The sequence below is a fragment of the Lissotriton vulgaris genome, unplaced genomic scaffold (assembly GCF_964263255.1).
Source record: "Lissotriton vulgaris unplaced genomic scaffold, aLisVul1.2 SCAFFOLD_399, whole genome shotgun sequence".
In the NCBI taxonomy this organism is placed as follows: domain Eukaryota; kingdom Metazoa; phylum Chordata; class Amphibia; order Caudata; family Salamandridae; genus Lissotriton; species Lissotriton vulgaris.
This window is the reverse complement of record NW_028250273.1, coordinates 534,116-543,938: the sequence shown is the minus strand read 5'-3', so window position 1 is coordinate 543,938 and position 9,823 is coordinate 534,116.

The window sequence follows — 9,823 nt, the reverse complement described above, 5'->3', positions numbered from 1 at the left end:
TGAACCTTTCTTTCTGATACATAAATCACCTGTGACTGGTAATACTGACATAGCGGGAAGGACTGGAGTATCTTCAGATTCAACAGTAAGAATCATAAGGTTAATTGTGTAATTGCCTAATCCATAAACTTCATTTTCTAGATCAGTTCCTATTCTTATGGGAAGTCCCTTTTTGTCAGGATAACAGACGTTGAGTAAAACTAAGTTCAGGTTACCCCAAACCCAATTTCCTTGGAAAACAGCAATATCAGAATCTAGAGAATTAATTATTCTGAACCATGCTCCACAGGAGCCATTATGAGTGAATGGGTATGGAAAGAGGGGCAGAACTCCCTTGGACTTCTGATAAGGAGGGAGTCGGCCACATATCCAACAGTTAGTAGCATTGCTGGTCTGATGAGAATGATGTAACATGTTAATGAATGTATTGTTGCGCAACGCCAGTCTGTAAGATAACTCGTGTGGGGGTAACTCACTAAAAGTATGTTCAGCAGTAACATTATAAACATATGGTTCACGCTTGAAGATGGGGTGATATATAGAAAGCAGTATACTGGCAATAATAATCAAAAAACTTAGAAAAAACATAATCAGTAGTGTCACAATACAGTGACTATGCAGTAATTTGCAATATGTACGTTTCTTGAACTTTCTCTCTCTCTCTCTATCTTGATCTAGGGGATACATGTCAGAAACTATTTAACCGATTCACCTAGGGGAGGACTTAAACAATTAAACTGTCTGACTTGCTAGATCGAAGTTTCTGTCTATACTCCTCTTGGGGAGTTATCTCTTGTTTTGGGATATTGAAATCACTGGTATCAAGGCAGTCTTTGGAAGGGGCAAACGAGTCAGTCTTTTGTAACAGTCCGGAACATTTCTTAATATGGCTTGAATGAACCCATCCTTTTCGGCCTTCCAACTTGACGGCAGTCCTCGTCGTCAGCAGTACGATCTTTGGCTCCTTCCAGCGGGGCTCCAGCGGACTTGTCCTGTCGAAATTTCTCACTAAGACCATATCCCCAGGACGGACATCATGCGGCTTTACATCAGTGTTGTCAGGGAAAGCGGCAGCAACCTGTGAACGACATGATTGGAGTGCAGACATCAAGGAGGCAAGGTAATCTGTCAGCATATTACTGTCAACATCTGTGATCTTTCTCGGCATAGGGGTTCCCCACATATTTGGTGGCCTGCCAAAGACCACTTCATACGGGGACAGTCCTGATCTCGAATGGGGAACCATCCGCATATAGAACAATGCAACAGGCAGGGCGTCTATCCAGTCGACCCCTTTCTCTTCACAAACTTTAGCAAGGCGTGTTTTCAGTGTCTGATTATGCCTCTCTACGAGGCCAGCGGCCTCAGGGTGTCGGACGCAGTGGAATTTCCACTGGTATCCTAGCAGGAGGGAAACCTGCTTCATTAACTCGGACGAGAATGGCTGTCCGTTATCTGAGTACACGATACGAGGCAAGCCGTACCGTGGGAAGAATTCACGAACCAGCTGCTTGGCAGTGGTCGAGGCAGTGTAATCTGAGACTGGGTAAGCTTCGGTCCAACGGGAAAGTGCACAAACAACTACGAGGACATACTTGAATCCTCGACAATGGTCCATCTGGATATAATCCATCTGGAGTATTTCAAAAGGGTGATCAGGGGGATGGAATCCACCTTGCTCTACAGGGACGCTTTTTCCTGGATTGAACTGACAACAGATCATGCAAGTACGCACTTTCTGTTTTGCTGCTGCTCGTAAGTGTTTGTTGTACCAGAGATTCTGTAAACTGTCTAACATCACTTTTTCTCCTAGATGTGCTGGACTATGTGCTGTATTTATTATGACTTGAACCATAGAGTCGGGGAGAAACCATATAGATTTTCCCTTCATCATCCAACCTTGATCTGTCTGGATCCCTCCTAGTTCGGTCCATTTCTTTATTTCTTCAGGAGTGGCATGTGTCTGAATATCAATTACATCTAGTGTGGGATCCCTAACTGTCATACAATGTGTCAGTACTGTTGTCTTTGTCATGTCTGTTGCCTGAATATGAGTTAATGCTGTATGTTTTGCTGTTTGGTCTGCCAGGTCGTTACCCTGGGAAACGGAATCAGTAACTTTGGTATGAGCTTTACATTTCATGATGGATATGCCTGAAGGCAGATGTATTGCATCTAACAGTGCTTGAATGAGGGGACCATGCTGAATCTTGGCCCCGTGAGAGGTCAGGAAACCTTGTTCTTGCCATAACATGCCGAAGTCGTGTACGACTCCGAAGGCATAACGTGAATCTGTGTATATGTTAACATTTTTGTTCTTGGCTAACACGCAGGCTCGGGTCAAAGCGACGAGCTCTGCTGCTTGAGAAGACAGTATATCAATACGGTATGTTTCTTTTACTTCGGTTTCAGTGGTCACTGCATAGGCGGCCACTAACTCTCCTGTATCTGTTCTCATACATGAACCGTCCACATAAAGTGTCAGGTCTGGGTTTGTCAATGGAACATCGGTTAAGTCTTGTCGTGGCTTTGTTACTGCATTAACTATTTCTATGCAATCATGTGGGACTGACTCTGTCGTAATTGAAGGTAACAGTGTTGCAGGATTCAGGGTACTGCAGCGTCTGATTTCTATGTGTGGCTGAAATAGCGTTAATTCATAACCTGTCAATCTTGCTATAGTCAAGTGTTGAGTCTGGGTTCTGTTCAAAAGAACTTCTACAGAGTGTGGAACTTGTACTGTGAATTGATGTCCTAAGACAATTGAATCACTTTGTCTGATTGCTAGGGCTGTTGCTGCTACTGACTTCAAGCACGCAGGGAGTGCCTGAGCTACTGAATCGAGTGTACTTGAAAAATAAGCGCAAGGCTTATGTGAACCTGCTTGATCCTGAGTGAGGACAGACAATGCTGTACCATCACGTTCTGTGACAAAAAGTGTAAACGGTTTGCTGTAACATGGTGTTGCTAGAACTGGTGCTTGACATAAAGCTTTCTTTAAATCCTCAAAGGCTTGTGTATGTTCCTGAGTCCAAGGAAGGACAGTCGAAGTCGCTGCCTCCTGTGTTGTTAACTGAATGAGTGGTTTAGCTAGAAATGCATACTGAGGAATCCATTGTCTGCAGTACGAGGTGAGGCCTATAAAGGCCCGCACTTCCTTTTGTGTCTGGGGTTGTGGCATATTTACAATTAACTGAATGCGATCAGAAGTGAGCTGTCTCCCCACTTTGGACAGCAAGTGACCCAAGTATACAACTTGCTGAACACAGAATTGTAGCTTCGAAGGGGACACCTTGTGCCCCTTGTCGGCCAGAAAATGCAGAACTGTCAGTGATGCTTGTTCACATTCGGGTCCACTTCGTGCGGTGATCAGCAGATCATCGACGTATTGCAGTAAAGCGGTGTTAACTGGCATTTGAATACAATCTAGTTCTCTTTTCAGTGCTTGACTATAGATGCTGGGGCTTTCTGTGAATCCTTGAGGTGCGCGTGAAAATTTGAAACTTCGACCATTTAAACTGAATCCGAAAAGATATTGGCTCTCTGGATCAATGGGTACACTGAAGAAGGCGTTCTTGAGATCAATTACAGTAAAGAACGTTGCTTCTGAATCAATAGCAGTCAATAAGGATGAGATATCGGGAACCACAGGGAATTGTGGAACTATGCATTTATTAAGTTCGCGTAAATCAATAACCAGCCGATATACTGGTGGTGCATTGGGATCTGTACGTTTAAGAATCGGAATGATAGGGGAATTACAGATGTTGGAGTCGGTCTCCACGACCACTCCTTGGGCAATAAGCTCTTCAATGATTTCCAGTAAAGCCACTACAGCATCAGGTGGTAACTTGTATTGTCTGATTCGTGGTAAAACAACTCCTGGCCTGAGTGTAACACGGTATGGTGTAATGTGCATGCAGCCTACATCGGTTGGGCCTTGTGCCCACAGGTGTTTCGGTACATTTTTCAATCTGACATCGAATTCACGCAAAACATAGTGACCTTTGAAATCGCTCAGAAAGAGTCTAACTCCTTCCGGCGAACAGCATATCACTGCACCTAGTGCCTTTAATGTCTTAATTCCTAACAGATTTTCTGGACATGATTTCGTAAGCAACAAATCTGTAACACGTGACAATGGACCTACTGCTAGCGGAACTGGTGCTGATACTTCATTTACAATAGGCTGTCCTGAAAAACCAAGGGAAACATTCTGTAAGACTGAGAGGGGTGCCCCTGGGACTTCGTTGTGGCTGATTGTTGTGCGGCTTGCCCCTGTGTCAATTAAAAATTTTCTGTCTTTTCCCAATACCTGACTGTGTACATAAGGACCTTCTTGATCTACAGGAATCTCAATAAGAGGCAAGCCAACTTCCCTCTCTAGGCTATTTCATGCGAATCGCTGATAATCGGGATAATCGGATTGAGCATACTGGCTCATCTGTCGTGAAACTTGCTGTGTTGCGGCTATGGGCTGTGACTGAGGTGCCGCTACAGTTTGTGCTGTATGTAGTGCATGCGGAGGCTGAGAATTCTGTGACATAGTTCGGGGATGCTGTGGTTGCTGTGAAGTCTGTTGATGAACCTGATCTTGTCTCGGTGGATGCGGTCTTTCCTTAGTTTTACCTGTTGCTATATTATACTGTAGGACTGGGCATTCATGTACGTAGTGACCTGGCTTCTTGCAATAATTGCATGTCCCTTTAACGGGAGCTGCTGAATTCCCTGTCTGTGTTGTACCTTTCCTTTGACCCTCGGCTGGAACCGACTGGGCCACTAACATTTTCAGTTTTGTGTCTTTCATACGTCTCTGTTCGTGCTCCTGTTCTTCTCTAATTCTGTTCTGATGATACTGTAACATCTGTAGCATCTGGGATGGCGTATTTGCTTGCCATGTACTCTCAACTTTATATACACGATTCTTAACTGCAGTCAGGGAATTTTCAACTAACTTGGACACAAAAAGATGCGGGTATGACTCGCTACCTGGTTTCAGGCCACTATTAATAATAAAACATTTCTCAAATCTTGAATAAAAATCACTAGTATCTTCATCATGTTTCTGTTTACAGGCTGAGATCGCGTCCCAGTCTTCCTTTTTCGTTGTCAATAATCTTGGTAAAACTTGCACTATTAAACCTGGTAATGCTTTTTCCTTGTCCCCAAGGCCTACCCCGGGGGTACGAGTTTTCTCCTGGTCCTCTATTTCAGTCCATATAATCTTTTTATCTCCCACCTCCCACTCTTTTTCCTTTAATTTCTCATAAATGCCCGTAGGCAGCAGTACCTTTAACAGTTTCATAATATCGGTATACGTATAATCTCCCATTAGTAACATGTCTTTTAGTTCACGGTGAAAACCTGCAGGGTCTTTATCATGACAAGGTAACAGTTTCTTCATTTCTAATAATTCCAACTTCGTTAAAGGTGTATAGACATACACACGTTCCAAGACATCATTGGTACCCATGACTGGGTGTACTTCCCGTAAGGGGTTCTGACTGTCAATGCCATGCTGGCACTCCATATGATACATTTTCCTTTCTGGGCACGGAGCAGAAACTGAATGGGGAACATATTCGGTATTCAGGAAAGTATTATATCGATGTCGTTGTTCTAGAATTAAATGTATTAACCCGGTACTTAGACCTCTCCATCTGTCCATAATTAATGTTTCTAATGTGTCGGGTAAGGGACCTGGATCAGAATGTTGGCCTCTGAATAACGTGAGAAGGTGCTGGATCATGTAAACACCTGCTTATTTTTGTTCTTCTGGGGACAGATTCAGAAAAGTCTGCGCTACGATATCATCTTTATATACATTGGGATTGTCAGCCCATAAAACTGCTGACCGGGCTAGTTCTTGTTCATCCATAGAATTGAGTACATGGTACCCCATTCGTTCTCGAAGTCTTCTATCAGTCTCCTGGAACTGATGTTCCGGAGAATTCGGTTTAGTTATGCCAGAGAGGAAAACTCTCTTGCTTTCTGGACGGATGCCTTTCCTAAGGTAAGCTCCCTTACCTACATACGCTATCGTTTCTGTAGCTGTTCCTTGTTCTTCGCGTTCTTCTTCCTCCTCTGAGGAGGCTTGTTCTTTGTCCTTTTCATGTATCTCTAATACGGCTTTCCTGATTTTTCGGTACATACTAGTTATACTACCCCCTTTATCATGCTTTCCCTCGGCTATATGTTGACCCCACTTGTTTAATGCTTCCATTTCGTCCTTGTCAGTTTCTGGCCTGTCTCGTTCTCTTATTAGGCAGTTTATAAAAAAACGTAATATGTTTGCTTGAGTGTCTACTTTCTGATATGCCAGTGCCTCTTTAATACTTTCGGGGTCTTTACCTGTCTGGATGAAACGGTATATTCTGTCTAAGTGTTCTTTCATTCCTGGGAATGTCAGTAAGTAATCTGTAGCGGTTCGCAAACGTAATGATGCTATCATCATTCTATCGTCTTTGCCGGGCACTGGATCATATCTGCAAACTGAAAGCGGTCTTTTGAGAAGGTCGAGATGGGGTGACTCGAGCCGGAAAGGACTCTGGATGTCCCTGAGCTGTAGTCTATGTGTCGGTGGCGGGGTTCGGAGAAAACCGAATCATGAGCCACATTTCTTTGTGGAGTCTGTATGTGTACTTGAATTTGTCGTTTTGCAGGGTCAAGTAAAAGCGGTTTCGGCACGTCTTTCTGAGGTACAGGAAGTGGTGGAGGTGGAGGTACGGCAGACTTTTGATCAGGGGGATCTGATTGCGGTAACTGCGGAGTAGGGTCTGGAGGCAGGTTACCACCTCCAGCACCGCCAGAGGGCGGGACACGGGCAGGACGCGGACGGGTGTAAGCAGGAGCTTCACCTTCTAGATAGGAATTCAGGAATATATCTTTAACGGTCCTGTGATTTACTTTAGTCGGAACTAATGGTGACGGCAGATTTTCCGGTATTTCAGATGTGGCTTTAGGCGAACCCTCGGCCGCCAAATACATACCATTTACGAGATTGTTTCGGGCACGGTCTACCTGTTCTGCTTTTACTCGAATTCCTTCGTTTACTAATTCATTTTCTCGAGCTTTATCTGATTCTTTAAGTCTGTCTTCTTTACGGAGTGCTTTCTCAGCACGCTTATGTGATTCTTTACGCCAAAATTCTATGGCGTCTTTCTGAGATTGTCTGGCTTTCTTTTTCCATAATGCTTCTTCTACCTTCATGATGCACTCGGCATCCCAAGTTCCTGTAGCTGGCCATCGGTATCTTTCTTCTAAATGCTTGGTATAGTCGGCCCATAAATCTAGATACAATATGGCGTCTATGCCATGTTTATGGTACATAAAGTTACCGGGCGTATCCCTAGGGGGAATAGGAATTTCTTCCTCTAGTATCCCTTTCCTAGTTCCTAGCTGCTTTAGCTTATCGAAGAACGGCATTTTGTTACTTGGTACTGAATACTTGATACGGAACACAATTTGCTACAACAAAAACACAGTAATATACTTTAAACAATCATTCGCACCACAACATTAAACACAGAAAACATTTAGAACATGTCTCTACCCTTGCTAACTGATATGCTGCTAAACAGCACAGATACGCTGTCTAAAACAATGCAGACCGTATTTGTGTACCCAAACACGTCTTTACCGGATACATAATAATGCACCCGTCTAGATACCCCCAGCAACGGTACTCACCGGGAAGCACGGAAAACAGAAGGCCTCGGAAAACACGGACCGGACTGGACTCGGATTCGGACTGGACTCGGATTCGGCACGTGATACTTCGGATAACTGGTGGGCCTCTTGACACCTCGGACCTTGCTTCTTTCGGCTAGGCTCTGGTCGGGATCCTCCGCACTCCTTACCGCCTCGTCTGGGTGCTGATCGCAGTCTTCGTCACCTCCGTGGGCCAGAGGGAGATTACAGGAAATCCTGCCAGTACGCGTAGGTTCCTTCTAACTGATGGCAGGGGACAGAGTATGCAACGCACCAACCGGCGCGTAAGGTGGGGGAGGGGTCCCTGTTCGGGCGCCAAATTGTGGTAAATATATAATTTACTATCGGAATTTCTATGCAGGTAAGTACTTAATCAATAATAACTCAATCGGAAAGAAAAAAGACAGAGTCCGTGGTGTTAGAGTTCTAAGGGGTTTTATTCCTATAAAAGGAATGGTCATGACCTGGATATCATGTTCCTGCAACCACACGGGTTCAGGAAGGGATAGAGCATTATTTTATTGACAATACATAGCTTATATACTTAAGTTACATTATGGAAACCAATACAGTAGGCGTAACAGCTGAGAGAGACAAGATAACAGTATACACGTGATAAAATACGTAAGCAGAAGGCGTAAACTAGGCGTGAACATAGGCGTGAGTATTGGAAAACGTCACAGGTAGGTGTAACAAGTAGGTGGGTACTTGGCAGAATTGTGCAATGTCAGCAGAAATCGGAAACTTGGATGCGCGCGCAGCTGCATGACGTGTAACTAAGAGTGACAGGGAACTTTGACATTTACACTAACGGAAAGAGACAGAAGTCTGGCATGTCAGATCAACTCGTACCTAGATCATATCTAGTATCTGATGTTTGGGAACTATACTATCGGGAGTGAAAGGTCTCTGGGACAGAGGCTATTCTATACTGACTATGAGTGTGTGTAGGCGTCTTCGTGTCTGCATGAGATGCGAGGGGCATGGGCCTTCCATGGTAACAGAGTCTATGAATTACTTGAGCATGACAGCGTGGCCAGGCCCTTTGCTCTGCAGATGGGAGAATGTTTACTTAACTAGAAGGCAGGAATGCATTTTCGAGGAGCGGACAGATAATTCGAAGGTCGGATACAGTCTTGGCAGGCAGCAGGCTGAGCCGAACGCCATGGGCCGCACAGAAAGTAAGGCAGAGTTCACAGATACACAGGCTGGGCTCTCGGAGTCAGAAAACAGCAGAGGCTCGATGGCAGAAATCGGGGCCTAGTTTGCCAGAGCTGGAAAACGTGTAAAGTATGCCACAAAAAGACGTTGGCAAGGCATACTTAGGAACTGAATATCCGATCCATTCATGGTGGATCTGAAAGAGGACATGTTAACGTTGGACGCAAATGTATTTGCGTCTTCATAGCTGGCACAGGAGGGAAGTTACATGTACTTTTAAACTGATACATGGAGACGGTGGGGTACACGCTAGGGAACACTTCTGGACCATAAAATTATATTTCCTCGGTGTGTGTGTGGCTCTGTGTGTGTGTGGCTCTGTGTGTGTGTGTGTGTGGCTCTGTGTGTGTGTGTCTGTGGCTCTGTGTGTGTGTGTGGCTCTGTGTGTGTGTGTGGCTCTGTGTGTGTGTGTGTGGCTCTGTGTGTGTGTGTGGCTCTGTGTGTGTGTGTGGCTCTGTGTGTGTGTGTGGCTCTGTGTGTGTGTGTGTGTGGCTCTGTGTGTGTGTGTGTGTGTCTCTGTGTGTGTGTGTGTCTCTGGCTCTGTGTGTGTGTGTGGCTCTGGCTCTGTGTGTGTGTGGCTCTGGCTCTGTGTGTGTGTGTGGCTCTGTGTGTGTGTGGCTCTGTGTGTGTGTGGCTCTGTGTGTGTGTGTGTGGCTCTGTGTGTGTGTGTGGCTCTGTGTGTGTGTGTGGCTCTGTGTGTGTGTGTGTGTGTGTGTGGCTGCGTGTGTGTGTGTGGCTGGGTGTGTGTGTGTGTGTGTGTGTGGCTCTGTGTGTGTGTGTGGCTCTGTGTGTGTATTTGTTTCGAAATATGCCTGTTAGATTTAGAATATCTGTATTGCGTGATGTATAGCCGTATGTTGGGTTTTGTGCAGCTGGTTTGGCCTCAAAGTAC